The 24,997-nt window shown below is 45.1% G+C and overlaps 18 non-coding genes across 18 annotated transcripts; 6 read left to right on the top strand and 12 right to left on the bottom strand.

Moving 5' to 3' along the window:
• Positions 1–14,600: 14,600 nt before the first annotated feature.
• TRNAG-GCC (transfer RNA glycine (anticodon GCC)) lies at positions 14,601–14,671 on the bottom strand. Its single transcript has one exon. It is a non-coding gene; the product is annotated as a tRNA-Gly (tRNA).
• A 117-nt stretch (positions 14,672–14,788) lies between these two features.
• TRNAK-CUU (transfer RNA lysine (anticodon CUU)) lies at positions 14,789–14,861 on the top strand. Its single transcript has one exon. It is a non-coding gene; the product is annotated as a tRNA-Lys (tRNA).
• A 306-nt stretch (positions 14,862–15,167) lies between these two features.
• On the bottom strand, positions 15,168–15,238 carry TRNAG-GCC (transfer RNA glycine (anticodon GCC)). Its single transcript has one exon. It is a non-coding gene; the product is annotated as a tRNA-Gly (tRNA).
• A 117-nt stretch (positions 15,239–15,355) lies between these two features.
• Positions 15,356–15,428, top strand: TRNAK-CUU (transfer RNA lysine (anticodon CUU)). The gene has a single exon. It is a non-coding gene; the product is annotated as a tRNA-Lys (tRNA).
• Positions 15,429–15,734: 306 nt separating this feature from the next.
• TRNAG-GCC (transfer RNA glycine (anticodon GCC)) lies at positions 15,735–15,805 on the bottom strand. The gene has a single exon. It is a non-coding gene; the product is annotated as a tRNA-Gly (tRNA).
• Positions 15,806–16,301: 496 nt separating this feature from the next.
• TRNAG-GCC (transfer RNA glycine (anticodon GCC)) lies at positions 16,302–16,372 on the bottom strand. Its single transcript has one exon. It is a non-coding gene; the product is annotated as a tRNA-Gly (tRNA).
• A 117-nt stretch (positions 16,373–16,489) lies between these two features.
• TRNAK-CUU (transfer RNA lysine (anticodon CUU)) lies at positions 16,490–16,562 on the top strand. The gene has a single exon. It is a non-coding gene; the product is annotated as a tRNA-Lys (tRNA).
• Positions 16,563–16,869: 307 nt separating this feature from the next.
• Positions 16,870–16,940, bottom strand: TRNAG-GCC (transfer RNA glycine (anticodon GCC)). Its single transcript has one exon. It is a non-coding gene; the product is annotated as a tRNA-Gly (tRNA).
• Positions 16,941–17,436: 496 nt separating this feature from the next.
• TRNAG-GCC (transfer RNA glycine (anticodon GCC)) lies at positions 17,437–17,507 on the bottom strand. The gene has a single exon. It is a non-coding gene; the product is annotated as a tRNA-Gly (tRNA).
• Positions 17,508–18,003: 496 nt separating this feature from the next.
• On the bottom strand, positions 18,004–18,074 carry TRNAG-GCC (transfer RNA glycine (anticodon GCC)). The gene has a single exon. It is a non-coding gene; the product is annotated as a tRNA-Gly (tRNA).
• A 684-nt stretch (positions 18,075–18,758) lies between these two features.
• TRNAT-CGU (transfer RNA threonine (anticodon CGU)) lies at positions 18,759–18,831 on the top strand. Its single transcript has one exon. It is a non-coding gene; the product is annotated as a tRNA-Thr (tRNA).
• A 1,439-nt stretch (positions 18,832–20,270) lies between these two features.
• TRNAV-GAC (transfer RNA valine (anticodon GAC)) lies at positions 20,271–20,341 on the bottom strand. The gene has a single exon. It is a non-coding gene; the product is annotated as a tRNA-Val (tRNA).
• Positions 20,342–21,018: 677 nt separating this feature from the next.
• On the top strand, positions 21,019–21,091 carry TRNAK-CUU (transfer RNA lysine (anticodon CUU)). Its single transcript has one exon. It is a non-coding gene; the product is annotated as a tRNA-Lys (tRNA).
• A 306-nt stretch (positions 21,092–21,397) lies between these two features.
• On the bottom strand, positions 21,398–21,468 carry TRNAG-GCC (transfer RNA glycine (anticodon GCC)). Its single transcript has one exon. It is a non-coding gene; the product is annotated as a tRNA-Gly (tRNA).
• Positions 21,469–22,531: 1,063 nt separating this feature from the next.
• On the bottom strand, positions 22,532–22,602 carry TRNAG-GCC (transfer RNA glycine (anticodon GCC)). Its single transcript has one exon. It is a non-coding gene; the product is annotated as a tRNA-Gly (tRNA).
• Positions 22,603–23,662: 1,060 nt separating this feature from the next.
• TRNAG-GCC (transfer RNA glycine (anticodon GCC)) lies at positions 23,663–23,733 on the bottom strand. Its single transcript has one exon. It is a non-coding gene; the product is annotated as a tRNA-Gly (tRNA).
• A 684-nt stretch (positions 23,734–24,417) lies between these two features.
• TRNAK-CUU (transfer RNA lysine (anticodon CUU)) lies at positions 24,418–24,490 on the top strand. Its single transcript has one exon. It is a non-coding gene; the product is annotated as a tRNA-Lys (tRNA).
• Positions 24,491–24,796: 306 nt separating this feature from the next.
• On the bottom strand, positions 24,797–24,867 carry TRNAG-GCC (transfer RNA glycine (anticodon GCC)). The gene has a single exon. It is a non-coding gene; the product is annotated as a tRNA-Gly (tRNA).
• Positions 24,868–24,997: the final 130 nt, after the last annotated feature.

The raw sequence follows: 24,997 nt of genomic DNA, 5'->3' as shown, positions 1-24,997 counted from the left end.
GGGTGTTGGGGAACAGTAAAGTATTACTTGGTGCCCATTCAGACGGCCATCTCTGTGTGATTTCCGCAGTTAGTCCAGGAGATATGGTACCCACATGGCCGAAAGCTGCATGGCTTGACCTGCAAAAGCATGTGGCCATTGGCCAGTGCTAGTAGCCATGGCTTTGGCCACATGTAGCCACTAGACCACAATTACTGCACTGTCCTCTTTTAGATACCACGAGTCTGGCGACAGACGCCATTATGGTATTTCAGTGTCGTTTTGTTCGGAGGACTCTGGCGCTGCTATAGTGTTATTCCCAGGTTCTGTAGGTTCTGACTGTGTACTTGGAGGAACTGTGGGTAGATTAAAAAAACAACAAAAAAAACATCAAGTTGTGTTCTCCTTTTCCCCAATATATTTGTATCCATATACAAGTCACCACCGTATTACCTGGCTTTTTGCAGGTTTTTGTCCTACAATTGTTGAGACAGCACTTCATATTTTCTGAACAGTCTCCATCTTCCTCACAGGGATTTAAGTTGCAGATTTCCAGCTCTAAATCTTTTGTTGGAGGACAAACTCCAGGAATGGCTGCTTGAGATGGCTGGCCTGAAATAAATGGTATATATTCAGAGACAGAGTAGTGCAGCTATTCAGTTCAGGCCATTGCAGGTAACATTTTCTGATTTCACCAGGCGTGACATTTTCGGTAAGTTTTAAAGGGTCGCTATGGTGGAGGTCTGACTTGGGATCATTTCACTGGTGTTTAACAGATCAATGTAGGTTTCTGGCAAGAAATAAATTAATGTAAAGCAGCTACAAACCAGGGTCCCACATGGTGTAAACACTGCGGTTTAGCCGCTGCAGAAACCTGAGCAAAAACCGCAGTGTTTTGCAATACCTGCAAAGTGGATAGCTTTCTAATGAATCCTATCCACACCTTGCAGAAAAATACATGCAGCAGAAATACTGTAATATCCAACACCGTTGGGGTTTTGGAAATTGCAGCATGTCAATTCTAACTACATAAACACTGACAGTTTACCTATAGGCATAACTGAAGCACAAAAAAGCACTGTGGGAAAAACCGCAATGTGTTGCCGCTGTGGTTTTTCCCGCAGCGCTTTTGCTTTTCATGGCCCGCTACGTGGGGCCTTAGCATAAAACTGTAAAGTTTGCCATGTAACTTACCTTTACAACGATGGATCATTCTCCCTGCTGCCTTTGTTATGGCTGGATAACATGGTATTCATGTATATTCCAATGACACAGGAGAAGCCTATATCAGTCAGTCATGGCGTGTGACTGCAATGTATCTTACAACTCATTTGGCATTGCTCCGAGATTTTGTAATCAAATATAAGATACTAATCCCAGTTCACACAATGCAATATTGAATTGATTGGTTTTTAGTGCCTGTCTGGAGACCGACAGACCCCTACCAATCAGGTATTGATGGCCTAATCTGCACACAGTCCTGTAGCATTGCATACTGCAATGCACACTTTTTTAAAAATATCTAAATAGCCCATGATCATTATTATAAAAATAAAAAAAACACAACTTCAGACTGTTTTGTGGGGAAAGCTTGATTTCAACAGTAGTGAAATTTTGTACCATCACATACTACCTGCTTATCTACAGCCATGTTGTCAGGTAAGCAAGGCGCTGGTATCTCATATATGTGAGTGGAAAACTAAACTTAAAAAATCTTAAGTCCTTGTTGTCATAGTAGACACTTGTGCTGTTATCTCCAGCATGTGTGCTTTACTAATAAAAGACCTCTTATGTATAGAAGTATATAAAGTGCCACTTCTGTTCAAGTAGGTCATGAGAGGGAAACTATGGCTATACATCAAGTTGTGTATACTGGGTCATAGTAGATAAGTGACGTACACTGTATACTGTACATTGCTGTATTCAGATGTTACACAAAGGGCGGGTTCACACCTACGCCCGGTTTTTGCTTTGCAGGTTGGAACCTGGCAGTCAGTTTTCAAACCCATTCACTTGAATGGGTTTGCAAAGGGTCCCCCTGTGAGCGTCTTGTGCCTCTTTGCGGCCAAACAATTTTTTTTTTTTTTTTTTTTTTAACGGGACACTAAGTCGGACAAGCAGGACTTTGTGTCCGTCTGAAAAAAAAAAACTTTTGCCGTGGAGTGGCACAAGACGCTCATGGGCGAACACTAACTGCCGGGTTTCAGTCTCCTGTCCAGTTTCTCGGGCAGAAGACGGAAACCCACAAAGCAAAGACCGGGTGCAGTTGTGAACCTGCCCTAAGTATGTACAAGCCAGTGTAATGTTACATTGTGTCTAATAAGCTTTATGTATCCATTTCTCTGAGTTTTGAAGATCTGCGCTGAGTTTCAATAGGGGCATTTGTTTTCCATGCCAGTCCTGATAATTCCTACCCTGTCAGAGTTTGCACCTAAGTTATGGTTGAGCTGCACTCCTCACCCCATCCACACCAGCTATTTTATGCCATAATTTCAAGTACCATTTATACTAGAAGACTGGCACAAATGTTGATACATCTGACAAGTCCTATGTGTCTTCCCTAATGCTACCCCTTTGAGGAAATTGTTGTGAGGACACACATTGTGAATTTTTTCATGGCTTGTACTCTACTTTTCTTCCCCACGGTTTTCTAACAACGGATAGAAATCTATCTTGCTCATGTGTTTAACACACAGATGCAGGGATCATTAGGATACATCTACGGCTGAGGCCCCACATTGCGCTAAGGAAGTGTTTTTTGTTGCAAGTTTTGCTTTCCACAGCATGGCGTCATAGCCTACATGTACCGGACTTGGTACAGAAAGTGCCTGTTTTAAATCTGCAGGGAAAGCAGTATAACAAATCAGCATCAAATCATGTGGATTGTTAAAAAAAATGGATATTCTGACAGAAAAGAGTCTAAAAAAAAACGGGGTTCCGCTGCCAACTCTTAGTCTCCTTATTGACTCGCAACATAGAGAACTATACTCCTAGGAGTCTCTCTCCTGTTGCATACATGTACTAAGTATCATGGGTGAAAGTAGGCTAAAATTAGTAATTCTTCGATCAGCCTATTGATGACCTAACTGTGGTTGACTGCAGTTGACAAGCTACGTCACTGATGGAGCAGAGACCAGCATAGGCCTAGGTAAGAATTGCACAGGGGCGGTAGTGGATTGGTAAAGTTAGTATTACCCCTTCTGTTATTCCATAACATATGTAAAAAAAACAAAACTGGACACCCACTTTAATATGTAGACATTGATATTTATGGAGGTTTATGGCTGCAGAATCCCTTTTTGACAATCTTGTGCTGGTAATGGCTAGACATGTGTTCACTAGGGAACTAGCATAAGATAAGCTAGATCTGGACTCGAATCAGCCCACCACCTCCACATGTTATATACCCCCTTATTAACTATACTGCAGTTGCACATGTTCATGCATTACAGTCAGTCCATTGATTTCGATGGGTGTGATACTGACCTGATATCAGCTGACCAGTGGGGGGTCAGGACTGCCTGATATACTTGTTGCTGGGAGTATCTTTCACGTAAAAAGGCACTATAAAGGGTCTTTTACCCAATCTGTGAGTGAACATCATATACTGTATATGTGCATGTTTGTGTATATCTAGAGAGAGATAGAGATCTACCGTATTTCTAGAGAGTTATACACGTGAATAAAATTGTTGGTACCCTTCGTTTAGTGAAAGAAAAACCCACAATTGTCACAGAAATACCGTAACTTGAATCTGACAAAAGTAATTTTAAAAAAAATTCTATGAAAATGAACAAATGTGAGTCAGACATTGCTTTTTGCTTGAAGAAATGTAAAAAAAAAAAAAAAAAAAAAAAATTCATGAAACAGGCCTGGACAGAAATGATGGTTCTTTTAACTTAATATTTTGTTGCACGACCTTTTGAGGCAATCATTACAACCAAACGATTCCTGTAACTGACAATGAGACTTCTGGCCCACTCCTCATGAGCAAACTGCTTCAGTTGTCTCGGGTTGAAGGCTGCCGTTTTCAGACGCCATTTTTCACTTCAGAATAGTCCAATGTTTTTCTCTAAGCCTTTCTTGGGTGTTTTTAGTTGTGTGTTTTGGGTTATTATCCTGTTGCAAGACCCATGACCTGCAACTGAGACCAAGCTTTCTAACACTGGACAGCACAGTTCTCTCTAGAAACCCTTGATAAGTCTTGAGATTTCATTGTACCCTGAACAGATTCAAGACACCCTGTGCCAGATACAGGAAAGCAGACCCAGAAAATACAGTGTTGGCCAAAAGTATTGGCACCCCTGCAATTCTGTCAGATAATACTCATTTTCTTCCAGAAAATGATTTCAATCACAAGTTCTGGCTGCAAGTGTGATTTAGTTATTGCCACCAACTGTTAGGTGCCTCAGGTAAGTAACAGGTGCTGTTAATTACACAAATTAGAGAAGCATCACATGATTTTTCAAAGAGTGAAAATACTTTTGTCCACCCCTTTTTTATGTTTGGTGTGGAACAAACTATAACATTTGAGATCTGATGAAGAGGTCGTGTTTGTATCCAAACACAAAAAAACCTCGAAACACTTAATCAGTAAACGGTGCGACACATAGTTACATAGTAGATGAGGTTGGATGAAGACATCAATCCATCAAGTCCAACCTATAACCCTACAATCCCTACAGTGTTGATCCAGAGGAAGGCTATAAACCCCCATGAGGCTCATGCCAATTGCCCCGTTTCAGGAGAAAAAATTCCTTCCCGACTCCAATCTAGCATTCAGTATAAAAACCCTGGATGAACATGTCCTTATAATCTAGAATCGCTAACCTTAATTTACATTATTTTTTTAATATGGGGAAGTGCATAACACGAGATTCTGACATTGAGGGTCATTTATCATTTGCACAATCTTTTATTAGAAAAATTAGCAATTAGATTAGAAAAAATACATCATAGAATTGGTAAATGCCCCCTATTTTTCTTTTTTTACATCTATTTTTTTTTATTTTAATGTTAAGGCGTTGTTAATTAATATTAACAAATGGTATACATTTATTGTACGGGGTCAAGAAGAATATGGGTGAATACTGTATATTATGTATATATTTTAAAGTATATACCATATAGTTAATCCAGAATATAACTTGTATAAATCTAATAATTTATGGCTTTGTTTTAGCATTTGAATGTGAAATACATAGGTATCTAAAGACTAGCCCTGAAGGCCCCTTCTATTGTCAGAACCATGAGTCCACATGTTGCAGAAAAAGTTAGAGTATTTTTAGCGCAGGTTTTGTTTTTTTCAGCCAAAGCCAAGATTGTCTTGAAAAGGCATGGGAAATATCTAGTACGTTGTTATACTTCCCCGTTCTGCTCAGTCCACTACTGGCTATGGCTCAGAAAACCATAGTAAAATATGAAACAAAAACATAGCTTTTCTGTAACGTGTGGCCTTAGTCTTTCTCTGTATCAGAGTTTTTGTGGCCACCAGTCCTGGCAGGTAGCTATCAATTGCAACCACCCTCATCACCGACCACGTATAAGTCAGGATGTGGACGGAATCTTACAAGACGGCAACAATACGGGAAGGTGTTAAAAGTTGGAGAAGTTATAGTAAGTGAAGGAAATGTTGGAATGAGAAACTAACTTTATCCACCTTTTACATCTGACCCCATTGATATCGGTGGTGACTACGATTCACAACTTATCAGTAATTTTTTTTTTTTGTTTGATCAGTGTTTCAATACCGAAATTAAACATTATACAAATATGCATGCTGGAAGTTGTAGTTTGACAAGGTTGCTAACTAGAGATGAGCGAACACTGTTCGGATCAGCCGTTCCGAACAGCATGCTCCCATAGAAATGAATGGAAGCACCTGGCACGTACACTTTGCCGGCGGCTGGTTGCCGTGCCAGGTGCTTCCATTCATTTCTATGGGAGCATGCTGTTCTGAACGGCTGATCCAAACAGTGTTCGCTCATCTCTATTGCTAACCCCTAATACAGTATCCGTATGGTGAAGCTTTTCCGGCACTCACCTGTTGTCTGTGCTGTTGTCTGTGCTGTTGTCTGTGCTGTTGTCTGTGCTGTTGTCTGTGCTCTTCTCCTCTGTACACATACAGAGAGGATCAGGAGGAATGTCACACACTTCATGACTTGCATCTTGCCGTGCCACACTGTAGCTGCCTCTGACAAAATCTGATCTCTACAAGGCGAGGCAGGACTAGTAATAGAGTCTCTCCCTCCCACCTGCCCAAACACCATAATCCATCATCCTTATTATTATGCCAGAGACGTGGCACTCTGACAAGTTCACCCTAGCACTAGACATAATATATTCAGAACTGGATTGTATTGCATAAGTGTATTTCTTCAGCACTGCCATAAAGGTGATTCTTCCGGTTAATATTAACCCATTAATGACCAACATATAGACTTTTTTTTGTCAGTCACTAACAAATTTTTATTCTGTTGCATTTGACTTTCTAAGTGTACTCACGGCCAGGCACCCGCTCCTAATGTACAGGGTCGGCAAGCCACCGATTCCAAGGGTTTAATTCTTTAGGTGCCACAGTCAATAGCGACTGCAGCATCTAAAAGGTTTTGAAGGGAGAGGGCTTCCTCCTGTATGTCCTGGAACCCCTGGGAATGAGATTGTATGGTTCAGATTTCTTTACATGACAGCCAGGGGCTTAATCCTTAGTTCTATTAGGCCCCACAATATGACAAGAGGTATAATGCATTGCAGGTAGGTATTAAAATATATTATACAAGCCATCAGGGGGTAACAAGTCCCTAGGGGACTAAAAAACAGTATTTAAAAAAATTAAAGTTAACAAAAACAAAAGACCAAATGCGTAAATTGATAATATCTGAATTCCTCCAACCCAAAATGTTTAACCAATAACAAAAATAAACTTAACATACTAAGTACTGCAGTGTCCGTTTTATGAGCCAAGCAATACAACTGTAATGAATGTAATGTTATCTGCACACTGAATAGTGTAAAAAAAAAAATTGGAATTACCTTTTTTTTTTTTTTTTTTTTTTTTTTTTTGGGTCTGAGGGCCACCAAAACCACGTCACAATTCGGTTATAGATTTTGTAAAATGGAGATGCAAAAATCAATTATTACTGCGAAAAGGGTTTTTACTTAGCAATAGTAGCAAAACTTACAATTAAACTGATATCAATTTTTTTTATCGGATACCTGAGTGATAAAAGCTATATTATCTAGTTATTTCTAGAAGAATATAACAGAAAATAGAAAAACACAATCTTGGTGTTGGGTAAAGTGCCACTTTTGACTTTCTGTAGAATTTATTGGTTGGAGTTTCCTCGTTCATTGCATTGTAGACAGGTTTATATAATGACACTGAGTTCATGCACTTTACTGTAAAGCCAATTATCTCCTAACTATATAATGTTTCATCGTACATCATTGTCACATAACTGCTGGAATAATAAGCCGTGACTGTCATTATTTTTATTAGTTACTGTAAGTGTGGAGCCAAAGAAATGGAAATTGACTGATTCATACATGTACAATCTCCTGGAATTTAACACGTGATATCATGTTCAAACGTTAACTCTGGCCATGCACATTAGATCTATGTCCACCAAAGCTAGCAATTTTGGCAAGACCAACTGACCCAGCTAAAGTATACCCATCAAGGAGTTGTTGGTATAGAAGTAAGCTTTCTATGGGTTGGTTCACCACTAGCGTTTGCGGACTCCGTCCCTCATTCCGCTTAACATAGAGAAAATAGTCTTGTGTGTATAAATGGGGTGTTATACCATGTAGGGGTCAGGAAAGGGAGCGCTATGCTGTTTTGGATTAAAGGTGGCCAAAATCAACAGTTTGCTATGGGGCCCAGTTATTGCTAGTTATGCCCCTATCCATGGGTACCCCTTAAAACAAGTAAAAGTGAAGAGAAGATTGAGGGATTGTTTAGTAAGGGTTACTTCCCAATAATCCAAAGAACATTGGAGGAGTGAGGTATGTAAGAATTAAACTGGGCTAGACGCCTCGGAAATAAAATTAGATTTAGAATCTTGCTGCGTCCCAGGGTACTCTACTTTAGAGGAAGACTAGACTCACAAGGGTAGCCAATTGTTCACATTAGATTAATTTTCAAGGCAAGCTTAAGTTACAGAAGAGTATGGTGCTTTTCTTTTTGTCAGACCCAGTTCATAAATATACAAGTTTTATTAACAATAGGAATAAGTGTATAAGCCATATATGATATTGTCATAAAAGGAATTATGGCCTTGAGATCCCCTAAGACAGGGATAGGGAACCTTCGGCTCTCCAGCTGCTGTGAAACTACAACTCCCATCATGCTCCATTCACTTCCATGGGAGTTCCAAGAACCGCAGAGCAAGTATGCATGATGGGAGTTGTAGTCTTGCAACAGCTGGAGAGCCGTACGTTCCCTACCCCTGCCCTAAGAGAATTGGCGAAATGCCATAATATGGGCTAGGAAATTATATTCATGTGGTAATCATCAGAACCATTATTATCAACTGTTTTTTTGGATGGTGTCTATGTCTTGCGAGACTTTCTACAATATATCCTGATTATTCCAGTTTATGCTAGAGAAATTGTGGTCAGACAGGTTCACTACTCCACAATGGGTGGTTATATCCTAAATTGGATAATTGTTGGGACCTAGCCTATATTCATATGACCATGGTGCATGGTAGGGCAGGCATCAGCACCCGGCATATACTGGTAAGTTCCAGGGCCCAAGCTCCTGATGAGGCTCACTCGGCAGTGGCGTAGGATATAGGGCCCATAGCAAGCTGGATATGGCCTTGGCCCCAGACCCTCATGATAGAGGTAAAAAAAAAAGCCTTTTCCCCCGACAGCTAATACATACTGTTAATAAAGAGGGGGGCCTGGCAATCACCAGGTCCCTTTCCATTAGATTGAAAACCAAAATAGATAACCCAAAAATAACAAAACTGGCCTCAAAACCAATAAAGTATAAACCAGAAGCAACTTGAGACACAAACCAGAATTAAAAATATATAAATAATTTTATTAACGAATATCCAAAATATAACAAGACTATACATAAAAAGGGGAAGACAAACAGGAGAAAAATTCCCCACTATGTGGCAGTTGAATACCGCAACCCTCCCACAGGTAGAAACTGAGAAAAATCCCAAATAAATGAAATATGCTGAAATAGGAAAAATGTCCAAGAGGAATACATGTATATGGTCTTAAAAAATAGACCCATTAGCTAGTGGTGGGATGGCTTAAATACAATAGCCAATCAGACCATAATAGAAAAAAAATCGATATAGCCATGGTTGTATAAATAACATAGAATGAAGAGTGTCCCAAATGGGGCTACCAATACATACTCATGGGTGCAGACATGCTTCTGATAGTCCAAATAAGGCAATAACCCATCGGTGATGTACTGAGAATCCCCCCTCCTTTCTCATTGCCCTTTCCATTAGATGCCAGCCCAGGGAAGGTGATTAAAAATATAAAAAAAAATACTTATACTCACCTGTCCTGGGCTCAGCATCCACTGTGGAGCTTTTCCAGCCAGTGACTGCGGTCCTGCTGCCTAGGCCTCAATGCTGGGGCCTGTGATTGGGGCCCAGCAGTCACTTAGAGCGTGCCAACGTAATGACCTCATTGCATCCCATGTGACCACTGAGGCCCAATCACAGGCCCCAACAGTGACGTCTGGGGAACAGGACGCAAGGAAGAAGAGGAGCTAGGATTCCCAGGAGAGGTAAGGTAAGGTGAGTTTGTGTTTGTTATTTTTAATTGCTTCCACTGGGCCACAGATTATTATGCTCTGTGGTCTGAGGAGACCCCAAAGTATAATATAACACCAGCTCTAGGGAGGGGGTGTGTGTGTCTTGGGAGCATACAATACTGTGAGGCCACTGTGAACATATAGTTCTGTATTGTGGGGACACTGCGGAGCATATAATGCTATATGTGGCCCACTGTGGAGCTCATAATAACTGTGTGGGGGCTTCTGTGGAATGGCACTATTAACTGTATCAGGCCCTGTTCACTAAGTGGAATCTGGCACTGATTTTGCAGCGGATTTCTCCCTCATTCTGCCTCCTATTGAAACTAATTGGAGCAAGAATCTGTACAAAACAAAAAACAAAACATCCTGCTGGATCTTGCCACAGATACTGCAGCTGATTCGGAGGTTGTGGCTTGAGACTCCCCACTGGTTAGACTCAGTTGGGCCTACTCAGTGATGGAAAACTGAAACAGAATACTAATGTTCTACACTGTGAGTCGAGGGAAGAAAATAAAGAAAAATACGAGGCAGATGTCCTCCTCAATTTCCTCTTTACTTTCCGATGTTCAAACAGGTTGTATCTTCCTCTCCGTCTCCTTCTGCGAAAAAAACACCCAATTTCAATTGTTTTTTTTTTTGCTGCAGTGCACATGAGTGATCCAAAAAGGGACCCACTGGGGCTCTGATGCCCAAGGGCCGAAACAAACCTCGAGCCGGCCCTGCTGCATGGTATTGCACCCAAGGGGCCATTTGTTTTCACGGATCCCTTATACATTACAGTGTTTATTATTGTTTACTTATATAGCACCATTAATTCCATGGTGCTTTACATACAATACACAAAATATACAGGCAAATATAATACTAACAGTGACCGACTGGCACAGTGGGGTAGAGGGCCCTGCCCGCAAGGGCTTACAATCTATGAAGTGTATGAAGAGATTCGAGAAAATAGACTAAACTAGAGCATAACCATCAAAATATCCGTTATATGAATAGCCCCCATTCGCTGACTCTGAAATTAATGTGGCCATGTGATGGACATTTTTTCATGTAGCCTCATTAATTTATATTATTTACTGTTGTGTGAATAAGCCCTTAGTGTATGACCACTAACCTAACTCACTGTAGGTGCCTGGGTTTGACTTTACTAAACAATAGAGATGAGCGAGTAGTTTTCAATCGAGTAGGTGTTCGATCGAATACTACGGTATTCGAAATACTCGTACTCGATCGAATACTACTAGCTGTTCAAAGTTTAAGGTTCGATGCAGAACCAGCGTTGATTGGCAGAATGCTATACATTCTGCCAATCAATGCTGGTTCTTCTCTTACCTTTAGAAGTCTTCTCTGTGCAGCGTCCCCGCGGCGTCTTCCGGCTGGAATTCACTCTGCCTAGGCATCCGACCTAGGCAGAGCCGACTGCGCGTGCGCGGGCATGCCCTTGCATGCGCAGTCAGCTCCGCTCAGGTGTCAGGCAGGGCAGAGCCGACCGCGCATGCGCAGTCGGCTCTGCCTAGGCCCCGATGCCTAGGCAGAGTGAATTCCAGCCGGAAGACGCCGCGGGGGCGCTGCGCCGGGAGAAGACTTCAAGGCGAATCCAGCCTGACCGTCACTCGTAGACTTGGTAAGTATAATTGTATTGAATTTTGCGTACCCCTGAAACGAGCATTTCCCCCATTGACTATAATGGGGTTCGAAATCCGTTCGAACACCTGAACAGTGTGCGGCTGTTCGAATCGGATTTCGAACCTCAGACATTTTAGTGTTCGCTCATCTCTACTAAACAACATAAGACCAGAAGCTGATAGATGGAGTCTTGTAGGAAATGTTTCCACTTTATGGAATATGGATTCTGAATCATTAACAGAATGTTTTTTTGACATCCTCAGGAACAACTTGTCTGCAGTTTCCTACTCAAGTGCTGCCTTCAGCTTAGCATTCAATCAATCAATCAATCAATCAATCAAAGAAGCTTTATTGGCACGTGAAAAAAGATATTTATCATTGTCAAAGCAAAGAGAGTGGTTGGTATGGCGAGGGTGGGGTGGGTTGGGACATATGGGGGTAGATGAGTGAGTAGAGGGGGTGGTAATGGGATATAATCCATGTGGTTTCATCTTCCCCTCATTTGGTAACAAGTGGACACATATTGGGCAGCGTTCTCCACAGTCGACTCTTCTTCTCGCAGTAGGGTGTAGAGTTTCCTCTTCTAGTCTGTAGATGTGAGGTCTGGGATGTGGGCAGTGAGTCTTTGGAAGTTGATGGCCCTCACAGCTGAGTATTTGGTGCAGTGTAGAAGGAAATGGGCCTCATCTTCTAGGGACCCCTGGTCCCAATGTTGGCACAATCTGTTCTCCTGTGGCTTGTACATCTTCCTCTGTCGCCCGTCTCCATCTCCAATCATCACCACTTTCTGCACCGAGCCACAGAACGCATTCGTTGTAGCCAAAATATTGGAAAAGGCAGCTGGTGGCCCTGCTCACCTGAGCTCTAGAATACTGACCCGCCAATCCAGTTTGCACTCCTCTAAATGTAAGAAGTCGTAAACTAATATTTCTTAATGTTTCTAAGCAAAGATCCCCCTTACTCTAATACGTAGCATTACTGTATCCCTAAGACTGTTAACATACTCTGTGCTGTGACTATTAAAAGGACATATATATATATATATATATATATATATATATATATATATATATATATATATACTTCTAAAATAGATAAGCTATATGACTAAGCTGTGGGAAAGGATTTATTTAATATCCATGACGTTGAATTCTGTGTATTTTAATCACTAACTCTCTGAACCTGTCATACATTAACATAAGATTGTGTAAGCCATCACATTAATATGCGGTACTCAATTCCGCCAGTTGGTATTTCATACTGCGTGATATTCTGAGCCATATAAGGCGAGGAAGGCAAAAACATTTGAGCAGGAAAATTAATCTACATCATTCTTACCATTTATTTTATAAAAGCATATATTGAAGGGGTTTTCTAGGACAATGATATTGATTAGTATCCTCCAAACAAATCATGATTATTATAATCACACAAGTTCCGTTACCAACAGCCCCCTGGGTAGCATCACTGCAGCTCAGCTCCCACTGATGCGGTAAAGGTATCTGTCCACTATTTAAGAAATAAGACTGTTTTGCACTTAATATACGGTATAGTACAGGACAAGACATACCCCCTGCTCTTTATCCTGCTGTATAGCCCCACATTGCAGTCACACCGAGCCCGGCTAGCTCAGTCGTTAGAGCATGAGACTTAATCTCAGGGTCGTGGGTTTGAGCCCCACGTTGGGTGGTGATTGGTTTCTTTTTGTCATTCTTCCCCCAACTGTCAGCTTACAAGTCCTCTTCACATCCTGAACAGACAAAAAAAAATTAACAAAATAAAGAGACCTTGAATGGAGCAATAAAAGTAGACAACCTTTCAATGGAAGGCCCAAGAGGCGTGGAAACCAACGCATAATTACACTCCTCCCCCTGACAAGCAGCTAACATGGCCATTTGCATCTAGAATGCAGTTTTACTAGGAAGGAGTTAGGGGGATATTGTCACTCCTTAGGGAGAGACCACCATATAGGTGTGTGGAGACTTGTTAAGCCTTTAGCACTCCACTTTGCAAGGAACTATGGGAAGAATATGCAAATCCGCCTTCCATGATGTAATTAGGAAGACAGTTGCTGCCTCATTGTTGCAAACCAATAGAGGGCGCTCACTGGAATGTGCAAGCCTGTCTTAAGACAGGATTCCAGTGAAATAACCCAATAATGGCTGCTCCCTTTAGCCTCATGCCCAACCTTCCAAGAGGCCTTTGGTAACCTGGTAATAATCCCAGCGTCATTGCTAAACAAAGGCCTCTTGGAAAGTCGGGCATGAGGCTAAAGGGAGCAGCCATTATTGGGTTATTTCACTGGAATCCTGTCTTAAGACAGGCTTGCACATTCCAGTGAGCGCCCTCTATTGGTTTGCAACAATGAGGCAGCAACTGTCTTCCTAATTACATCATGGAAGGCGGATTTGCATATTCTTCCCATAGGAAGGAGTTAGTCAAGGAGAAATGGAACTAAGGCTACCCATTTTGAAGAACAGGCCAAACAACAAAATCAGAAACGTTGCATTGGCCGGGAATCTAACCCGGGCCTCGCACGTGGCAGGTGAGAATTCTACCACTGAACCACCAATGCTTGATGGTTTCTGCTTTGATGCTAACGACTCCTGCTGGACTCGGGCCGGATTAGGATGTTGGCCACCGACTCTGTCTCTATCCTTCTGTATAGCCCCACAGCGCAGCCCCACAGCGCAGCCCCACAGCGCAGCCCCACAGCGCAGCCCCACAGCGCAGCCCCACAGCGCAGCCCCACAGCGCAGCCCCACAGCGCAGCCCCACAGCGCAGCCCCACAGCGCAGCCCCACAGCGCAATCATACCGAGCCTGGCTAGCTCAGTCAGTAGAGCATGAAACTATTAATCGAAGGGTCATGGGTTCGAGCCCCACGTTGGGCGGTGGTTGGTTCCTTTTCGTCATTCTTCCCCCAACCATCAGCGTACAAGTCCTCTTCCCATCCTGAACAGACAAAAAAATCAACAAAACATAGAGACCTTGAATAGAGCAATAAAAGTAAACAACCTTTCAATGGAAGGCCCAAGAGGCGTGGAAACCAACGCATAATTTCACTCATCCCCCTGACAACAGCTAACATGGACATTTGCATCCAGAATGCAATTTCACTAGGAAGGAGTTAGTCAAGGAGCAATGGAACCAAGGATACCCATTTCGAAGAACAGGCCAAACAACAAAACCTGGACTGTTGCATTAGCCGGGAATCGAACCCGGGCCTCCCGCGTGGCAGGCGACAATTCTACCACTGAACCACCAATGCTTGAATGTTGCCAGCTTGATGCTAATGGCTCCTGCCGGACTCAGGGGCCGGACTGGGAGGTTGGCCACCGATGCCATCTCTATCCTTCTGAATAGCCCCAAACTGCAATTACACCGAGCCTGGCTAGCTCAGTCGGTAGAGCATGAGACTCTTAATCTCAGGGTCGTGGGTTCGAGCCCCACGTTGGGCGGTGTTTGGTTTCTTTTCGTCATTCTTCCCTCAACCGTCAGCTTACAAGTCCTCTTCCCATCCTGAACAGACAAAAAAATCAACAAAACATAGAGACCTTGAATAGAGCAATAAAAGTAAACAACCTTTCAATGGAAGGCCCAAGAGGCGTGGAAACCAATGCATAATTTCACTCATCCCCCTGACAACAGCTAACATGGACATTTGCATCCAGAATGCAATTTCACTAGGAAGGAGTTAGTCAAGGAGCAATGGAACCAAGGATACCCATTTCGAAGAACAGGCCAAACAACAAAACCTGGACTGTTGCATTAGCCGGGAATCGAACCCGGGCCTCCCGCGTGGCAGGCGACAATTCTACCACTGAACCACCAATGCTTGAATGTTGCCAGCTTGATGCTAATGGCTCCTGCCGGACTCAGGGGCCGGACTGGGAGGTTGGCCACCGATGCCATCTCTATCCTTCTGAATAGCCCCAAACTGCAATTACACCGAGCCTGGCTAGCTCAGTCGGTAGAGCATGAGACTCTTAATCTCAGGGTCGTGGGTTCGAGCCCCACGTTGGGCGGTGTTTGGTTTCTTTTCGTCATTCTTCCCTCAACCGTCAGCTTACAAGTCCTCTTCCCATCCTGAACAGACAAAAAAATCAACGAAACATAGAGACCTTGAATAGAGCAATAAAAGTAAACAACCTTTCAATGGAAGGCCCAAGAGGCGTGGAAACCAACGCATAATTTCACTCCTCCCCCTGACAACAGCTAACATGGACCTTTGCATCCAGAATACAATTTTACTAGAAAGGAGTTAGTCAAGGAGCAATGGAACCAAGGCTACCCATTTCGAAGAGCAGGCCAAACAACAAAATCAGGACTGTTGCATTGGCCGGGAATCGAACCCGGGCCTCCCGCATGGCAGGCGAGAATTCTACCACTGAACCACCAATGCTTAACGGTTGCCAGTTTGATGCTAATGGCTCCTGCCGGACTCAGGGGCCGAACTGGGAGGTTGGCCACCGATGCCATCTTTATCCTTCTGAATTGCCCCAAACTGCAATTACACCGAGCCCAGCTAGCTCAGTCGGTAGAGCATGAGACTCTTAATCTCAGGGTCGTGGTGTCGAGCCCCACGTTGTGGGGTGTTTGGTTTGTTTTCGTCATTCTTCCCCCAACCGTCAGCTTACAAGTCCTTTTCCCATCCTGAACAGACAAAAAAATTAACAAAACATAGAGACCTTGAATAGAGCAATAAAAGTAAACAACCTTTCAATGGAAGGCCCAAGAGGTGTGGAAACCAACGCATAATTTCACTCCTCCCCCTGACAACAGCTAACATGGACATTTGCATCCACAATGCAATTTTACTAGAAAGGAGTTAGTCAAGGAGCAATGGAACCAAGGCTACCCATTTCGAAGAGCAGGCCAAACAACAAAATCAGGACTGTTGCATTGGCCGGGAATCGAACCCGGGCCTCCCGCGTGGCAGGCGAGAATTCTACCACTGAACCACCAATGCTTAACGGTTGCCAGTTTGATGCTAATGGCTCCTGCCGGACTCAGTGGCCGGACTGGGAGGTTGGCCACCGATGCCATCTCTATCCTTCTGATTAGCCTCACACTGCAAATAAACCGAGCCCGGCTAGCTCAGTCGGTAGAGCATGAGACTCTTAATCTCAGGGTCGTGGGTTCGAGCCCCACGTTGGGCGGTGGTTGGTTTCCTTTCGTCATTCTTCCCCCAACCGTCAGCATACAAGTCCTCTTCCCATCCTGAACAGACAAAAAAATCAACAAAACATAGAGACCTTGAATAGAGCAATAAAAGTAAACAACCTTTTTAATGGAAGGCCCAAGAGGCGTGGAAACCAACGCATAATTTCACTCCTCCCCCTGACAACAGCTAACATGGACATTTGCATCCAGAATGCAATTTTACTAGGAAGGAGTTAGTCAAGGAGCAATGGAAGCAAGGCAACCCATTTCGAAGATCAGGCCAAACAACAAAATCGGGACTGTTGCATTGGCCGGGAATCGAACCCGGGCCTCCCGCGTGGCAGGCGAGAATTCTACCACTGAACCACAAATGCTTAACGGTTGCCAGCTTGATGCTAATGGCTCCTGCCGGACTCAGGGGCCGAACTGGGAGGTTGGCCACCGATGCCATCTCTATCCTTCTGAATTGCCCCAAACTGCATTTACACCGAGCCCGGCTAGCTCAGACGGTAGAGCATGAGACTCTTAATCTCAGGGTCGTGGGGTCGAGCCCCACGTTGTGGGGTGTTTGGTTTGTTTTCGTCATTCTTCCCCCAACCGTCAGCTTACAAGTCCTTTTCCCATCCTGAACAGACAAAAAAATTAACAAAACATAGAGACCTTGAATAGAGCAATAAAAGTAAACAACCTTTCAATGGAAGGCCCAAGAGGCGTGGAAACCAACGCATAATTTCACTCCTCCCCCTGACAACAGCTAACATGGACATTTGCATCCAGAATGCAATTTTACTAGGAAGGAGTTAATCAAGGAGCAATGGAAGCAAGGCTACCCATTTCGAAGAAGAGGCCAAACAACAAAACCAGGACTGTTGCATTGGCCGGGAATTGAACCCGGGCCTCCCGCATGGCAGGCGAGAATTCTACCACTGAACCACCAATGCTTGAAGGTTGCCGGCTTGATGCTAATGACTCCTGCCGGACTCAGGGGCCGGACTGGGAGGTTGGCCACCGATGCCATCTCTATCCTTCTGAATAGCCCCAAACTGCAATTACACCGAGCCCGGCTAGCTCAGTCGGTAGAGCATGAGACTCTTAATCACAGGGTCGTGGGTTCGAGACCCATGTTGGGCGGTGTTTGGTTTCTTTTCGTCATTCTTCCCTCAACCATCAGCTTACAAGTCCTCTTCCCATCCTGAACAGACAAAAAAATCAACAAAACATAGAGACCTTGAATAGAGCAATAAAAGTAAACAACCTTTCAATGGAAGGCCCAAGAGGCGTGGAAACCAACGCATAATTTCACTCCTCCCCCTGACAACAGCTAACATGGACCTTTGCATCCAGAATGCAATTTTACTAGGAAGGAGTTAGTCAAGGAGCAATGGAACCAAGTCTACCCATTTCGAAGAAGAGGGCAAACAACAAAACCAGGACTGTTGTATTGGCTGGGAATCGAACCCAGGCCTCTCGCATGGCAGGCGAGAATTCTACCACTGAACCACCAATGCTTAACGGTTGCCAACTTGATGCTAATGGCTCCTGCCGGACTCAGGGGCCGGACTGGGAGGTTGGCCACCGATGCCATCTCTATCCTTCTGAATAGCCGCAAACTGCAATTAAACCGAGCCCGGCTAGTTCAGTCGGTAGAGCATGAGACTCTTAGTCTCAGGTTCGTGGGTTCGAGCCCCACGTTGGGCGGTGGTTGGTTTCTTTTCGTCATTCTTCCCCCAACCGTCAGCGTACAAGTCCTCTTCAAATCCTAAACAGACAAAAAAATCAACAAAACATAGAGACCTTGAACAGAGCAATAAAAGTAAACAACCTTTCAATGGAAGGCCCAAGAGGCGTGGAAACCAACGAATAATTTTACTCCTCCCCCTGACAACAGCTAACATGGACCTTTGCATCCAGAATGCAATTTTACTAGGAAGGAGTTAGTCAAGGAGCAATAGAAGCAAGGCTACCCATTTTGAAGAACAGGCCAAACAACAAAATCAGGTCTGTTGCATTGGCCAGGAATCGAACCCAGGCCTCCCACATGGCAGGTGAGAATTCTACCACTGAACCACCAATGCTTGACGGTTGCCGGCTTGATGCTAATGGCTCCTGCCAGACTCTGGGGCCGGACTGGGAGGTTGGCCAACGATGCCATCTCTATCCTTCTGATTAGCCTCACACTGCAATTAAACCGAACCCGGCTAGCTCAGTCGGTAGAGCATGAGACTCGTAATCTCAGGGTCGTGGGTTCGAGCCCCACGTTGGGCGGTGTTTGGTTTCTTTTCGTCATTCTTCCTTCAACCGTCAGCTTACAAGTCCTCTTCCCATCCTGAACAGACAAAAAAATCAACAAAACATAGAGACTTTGAATAGAGCAATAAAAGTAAACAACCTTTCAATGGAAGGCCCAAGAGGCGTGGAAACCAACGCATAATTTCACTCCTCCCCCTGTCAACAGCTAACATGGACATTTGCATCCAGAATGCAATTTTACTAGGAAGGAGTTAGTCAAGGAGCAATGGAACCAAGTCTACCCATTTCGAAGAAGAGGCCAAACAACAAAACCAGGACTGTTGCATTGGCTGGGAATCGAACCCAGGCCTCCCACGTGGCAGGCGAGAATTCTGCCACTGAACGACCAATGCTTGACGGTTGCCGGCTTGATGCTAATGGCTCCTGCCAGACTCAGGGGCCGGACTGGGAGGTTGGCCACTGATGCCATCTCTATCCTTCTGATTAGCCTCAAACTGCAATCAAACCGAGCCCGGCTAGCTCAGTCAGTAGAGCATGAGACTCTTAATCTCAGGGTTGTGGGTTCGAGCCCCACGTTGGGCGGTGGTTGGTTTCTTTTCGTCATTCTTCCCCCAACCGTCAGCGTACAAGTCCTCTTCAAATCCTAAACAGACAAAAAAATCAACAAAACATAGAGACCTTGAATAGAGCAATAAAAGTAAACAACCTTTCAATGGAAGGCCCAAGAGGCGTGGAAACCAACGCATAATTTTACTCCTCCCCCTGACAACAGCTAACATGGACCTTTGCATCCAGAATGCAATTTTACTAGGAAGGAGTTAGTCAAGGAGCAATAGAAGCAAGGCTACCCATTTCGAAGAACAGGCCAAACAACAAAAACAGGACTGTTGCATTGGCAGGGAATCGAACCCGGGCCTCCCGCATGGCAGGCAAGAATTCTACCACTGAACCACCAATGCTTGATGGCTGCTGCCTTGATGCTAATGGCTCCTGCCAGACTCAGGGGCCGGACTGGGAGGTTGGCCACCGATGCCATCTCTATCCTTCTGATTAGCCTCAAACTTCAATTAAACCGAGCCCGGCTAGCTCAGTCGGTAGAGCATGAGACTCTTAACCTCAGCGTCGTGGGTTCGAGCCCCACTTTGGGCGGTGGTTGGTTTCTTTTCGCTATAGTTCCCCCAACCGTCAGCGTACAAGTCCTCTTCCCATCCTGAACAGACAAAAAAATCAACAAAACATAGAGACTTTGAATAGAGCAATAAAAGTAAACAACCTTTCAATGGAAGGCCCAAGAGGCGTGGAAACCAACGGATAATTTCACTCCTCCCCCTGACAACAGCTAAGAAGGCATTTGCATCCAGAATTCAATTTTACTAGGAAGGAGTTAGTCAAGGAGCAATGAAAGCAAGGCTACCCATTTCGAAGAGCAGGCCAAACAACAAAATCAGGACTGTTGCATTGGCCGGGAATCAAACACAGGCCTCCCACGTGTCAGGCGAGAATTCTACCACTGAACCACCAATGCTTGACAGTTGCTGGCTTGATGCTAATGGCTCCTGCCGGACTCAGGGGCCGGAATGGGAGGTTGGCCACCGATGCCATCTCTATCCTTCTGAATAGCCGCAAACGGCAATTAAACCGAGCCCGGCTAGCTCAGTCGGTAGAGCATGAGACTCTTAATCGCAGGGTCGTGGGTTCGAGCCCAATGGTGGTTGGTTTCTTTCCGTCATTCTTCCCCCAACCGTCAGCGTACAAGTCCTCTTCCCATCCTGAACAGACAAAAAAATCAACAAAACATAGAGACCTTGAATAGAGCAATAAAAGTAAACAACCTTTCAATGGAAGGCCCAAGAGGCGTGGAAACCAAAGCATAATTTCACTCCTCCCCCTGACAACAGCTAACATGGACCTTTGCATCCAGAATGCAATTTTACTAGGAAGGAGTTAGTCAAGGAGCAATAGAAGCAAGGCTACCCATTTCGAAGAACAGGCCAAACAACAAAATCAGGACTGTTGCATTGGCCGGGAATCAAACCCAGGCCTCCCGCGTGGCAGGAGAGAATTCTATCACTGAACCACCAATGCTTGACGGTTGCCGGCTTGATGCTAATGGCTCCTGCCAGACTCAGGGGCCGGACTGGGAGGTTGGCCACCGATGCCATCTCTATCCTTCTGATTAGCCTCACACTTCAATTAAACCGAGCCCGGCTAGCTCAGTCGGTAGAGCATGAGACTCTTAATCTCAGGGTCGTGGGTTCGAGCCCCACGTTGGGCGGTGGTTGGTTTCTTTTCATCATTGTTCCCCCAACCGTCAGCGTACAAGTCCTCTTCCCATCCTGAACAGACAAAAAAATCAACAAAACATAGAGACCTTGAATAGAGCAATAAAAGTAAACAATCTTTCAATGGAAGGCCTAAGAGTCGTGGAAACCAACGCATAATTTCACTCCTCCCCCTGACAACAGCTAACATGGACATTTGAATCCAGAATGCAATTTTACTAGGAAGGAGTTAGTCAAGGAGCAATGGAAGCAAGGCAACCCATTTCGAAGATCAGGCCAAATAACAAAATCAGGACAGTCGCATTGGCCGGGAATCAAACCCAGGCCTCCCGCGTGGCAGGCGAGAATTCTACCACTGAACCACCAATGCTTGACGGTTGCCGGCTTGATGCTAATGGCTCCTGCCAGACTCAGGGGCCGGACTGGGAGGTTGGCCACCGATGCCATCTCTATCCTTCTGAATAGCTGCAAACTGCAAATAAACCGAACCCGGCTAGCTCAGTCGGTAGAGCATGAGACTCTTAATCTCAGGGTCGTGGGTTAGAGCCCCACGTTGGGCGGTGGTTGGTTTCTTTTCGTCATTCTTCCCCCAACCGTCAGCGTACAAGTCCTCTTCAAATCCTAAACAGACAAAAAAATTAAAAAAACATAGAGACCTTGCATAGAGCAATAAAAGTAAACAACCTTTCAATGGAAGGCCCAAGAGGCGTGGAAACCAACGCATAATTTCACTCCTCCCCCTGACAACAGCTAACATGGACATTTGCATCCAGAATGCAATTTTACTAGGAAGGAGTTAGTCAAGGAGCAATGGAAGCAAGGCTACCCGTTTCGAAGAACAGGCCAAACAACAAAATCAGGACTGTTTCATTGGCCGGGAATCGAACCCGGGCCTCCCACGTGGCAGGCAAGAATTCTACCACTGAACCACCAATGCTTGAAGGTTGCCGGCTTGATGCTAATGGCTCCTGCCGAACTCAGGGGCCGGACTGGGAGGTTGGCCACTGATGCCATCTCTATCCTTCTGAATAGCCCCAAACTGCAATTACACCGAGCCTGGCTAGCTCAGTCGGTAGAGCATGAGACTCTTAATCTCAGGGGCGTGGTTTCGAGCCCCACGTTGGCTGGTGTTTGGTTTTTTTTCGTCATTCTTCCCTTAACCGTCAGCTTACAAGTCCTCGTCCCATCCTGAACAGCCAAAAAATTCAACAAAACATAGAGACCTTGAATAGAGCAATAAAAGTAAACAACCTTTCAATGGAAGGCCCAAGAGGCGTGGAAACCAACGCATAATTTCACTCCTCCCCCTGTCAACAGCTAACATGGACATTTGCATCTAGAAAGCAATTTTACTAGGAAGGAGTTAGTCAAGAAGCAATGGAACCAAGGCTACCCATTTCGAAGAACAGGCCAAACAACAAAATCAGGACTATTGCATTGGCCGGGAATCGAACCCGGGCCTCCCGCGTGGCAGGCGAGAATTCTACCACTGAAACACCAATGCTTGACAGTTGGCGGGTTGATGCTAATGGCTCCTGCCGGACTCAGGGGCCGGACTGGGAGGTTGGCCACGGATGCCATCTCTATCCTTCTGAATAGCCCCAAACTGCAATTACACCGAGCCCGGCTATCTCAGTCGGTAGAGCATGAGACTCTTAATCTCAGGGTTGTGGGTTCGAGCCCCACGTTGGGCGGTGGATGGTTTCTTTTCGTCATTCTTCCCCCAACCGTCAGCGTACAAATATTCTTCCCATCCTGAACAGACAAAAAAATCAACAAAACATAGAGACCTTGAATAGAGCAATAAAAGTAAACAACCTTTCAATGGAAGGCCCAAGAGGCGTGGAAACCAACGCATAATTTTACTCCTCCCCCTGACAACAGCTAACATGGACCTTTGCATCCAGAATGTAATTTTACTAGGAAGGAGTTAGTCAAGGAGCAATAGAAGCAAGGCTACCCATTTCGAAGAACAGGCCAAACAACAAAATCAGGACTGTTGCATTGGTCGGGAATCGAACCCAGGCCACCCGCGTGGCAGGCGAGAATTCTACTACTGAACCACCAATGCTTGAAGGTTGCCGGCTTGATGCTAATGGCTCCTGCCAGACTCAGGGGCCGGAATGGGAGGTTGGCCACCGATGCCATCTCTATCCTTCTGAATAGCCGCAAACTGCAATTAAACCGAGCCCGGCTAGCTCAGTCGGTAAAGCATGAGACTCTTAATCGCAGGGTCGTAGGTTCGAGCCCTGCGGTGGTTGGTTGGTTTCTTTTCGTCATTCTTCCCCCAACCGTCAGCGTACAAGTCCTCTTCCCATCCTGAACCGACAAAAAAATCAACAAAACATAGAGACCTTGAATAGAGCAATAAAAGTAAACAACCTTTCAATGGAAGGCCCAAGAGGCGTGGAAACCAACGCATAATTTCACTCCTCCCCCTGACAACAGCTAACATGGACCTTTGCATCCAGAATGCAATTTTACTAGGAAGGAGTTAGTCAAGGAGCAATAGAAGCAAGGCTACCCATTTCGAAGAACAGGCCAAACAACAAAATCAGGACTGTTGCATTGGCCGGGAATCGAACCCAGGCCTCCCGCGTGGCAGGCGAGAATTCTACCACTGAACCACCAATGCTTGACGGTTGCCGGCTTGATGCTGATGGCTCCTGCCAGACTCAGGGGCCGGACTGGGAGGTTGGCCACCGATGCCATCTCTATCCTTCTGATTAGCCTCACACTTCAATTAAACCGAGCCAGGCTAGCTCAGTCGGTAGAGCATGAGACTCTTAATCTCAGGGTCGTGGGCTCGAGCCCCACGTTGGGCCGTGGTTGGTTTCTTTTCGTCATTGTTCCCCCAACCGTCAGCGTACAAGTCCTCTTCCCATCCTGAACAGACAAAAAAATCAACAAAACATAGAGACCTTGAATAGAGCAATAAAAGTAAACAACCTTTCAATGGAAGGCCTAAGAGGCGTGGAAACCAACGCATAATTTCACTCCTCCCCCTGACAACAGCTAACATGGACATTTGCATCCAGAATGCAATTTTACTAGGAAGGAGTTAGTCAAGGAGCAATGGAAGCAAGGCTACCCATTTCGAAGAACAGGCCAAACAACAAAATCAGGACTGTCGCATTGGCCGGGAAACAAACCCAGGCCTCCCGCGTGGCAGGCGAGAATTCTACCACTGAACCACCAATGCTTGACGGTTGCTGGCTTGATGCTAATGGCTCCTGCCAGACTCAGGGGCCGGACTGGGAGGTTGGCCACCGATGACATCTCTATCCTTCTGAATAGCTGCAAACTGCAAATAAACCGAGCCCGGCTAGCTCAGTCGGTAGAGCATGAGACTCTTAATCTCAAGGTCGTGGGTTCGAGCCCCACGTTGGGCGGTGGTTGGTTTCTTTTCGTCATTCTTCCCCCAACCGTCAGCGTACAAGTCCTCTTCCCATCCTGAACAGACAAAAAAATCAACAAAACATAGAGACCTTGAATAGAGCAATAAAAGTAAACAACCTTTCAATGGAAGGCCCAAGAGGCGTGGAAACCAACGCATAATTTTACTCCTGCCCCTGACAACAGCTAACATGGACATTTGCATCCAGAATGCAATTTTACTAGGAAGGAGTTAGTCAAGGAGTAATGGAAGCAAGGCTACCCATTTCGAAGAACAGGCCAAACAACAAAATCAGGACTGTTGCATTGGCCGGGAATCGAACCCGGGCCTCCCGCGTGGCAGGCAAGAATTCTACCACTGAACCACCAATGCTTGACTGTTGACGGCTTGATGCTATTGGCTCCTGCCGGACTCAGGGGCCGGACTGGGAGGTTGGCCACCGATGCCATCTCTATCCTTCTGAATAGCCCCAAACTGCAATTACACCCAGCCCGGCTAGCTC

Source organism: Leptodactylus fuscus, chromosome 6, assembly GCF_031893055.1.
Source record: "Leptodactylus fuscus isolate aLepFus1 chromosome 6, aLepFus1.hap2, whole genome shotgun sequence".
Lineage (NCBI taxonomy): Eukaryota > Metazoa > Chordata > Amphibia > Anura > Leptodactylidae > Leptodactylus > Leptodactylus fuscus.
Note: the sequence above shows the minus strand (reverse complement) of the source record. Positions and strands in the feature narration are given on the sequence as shown.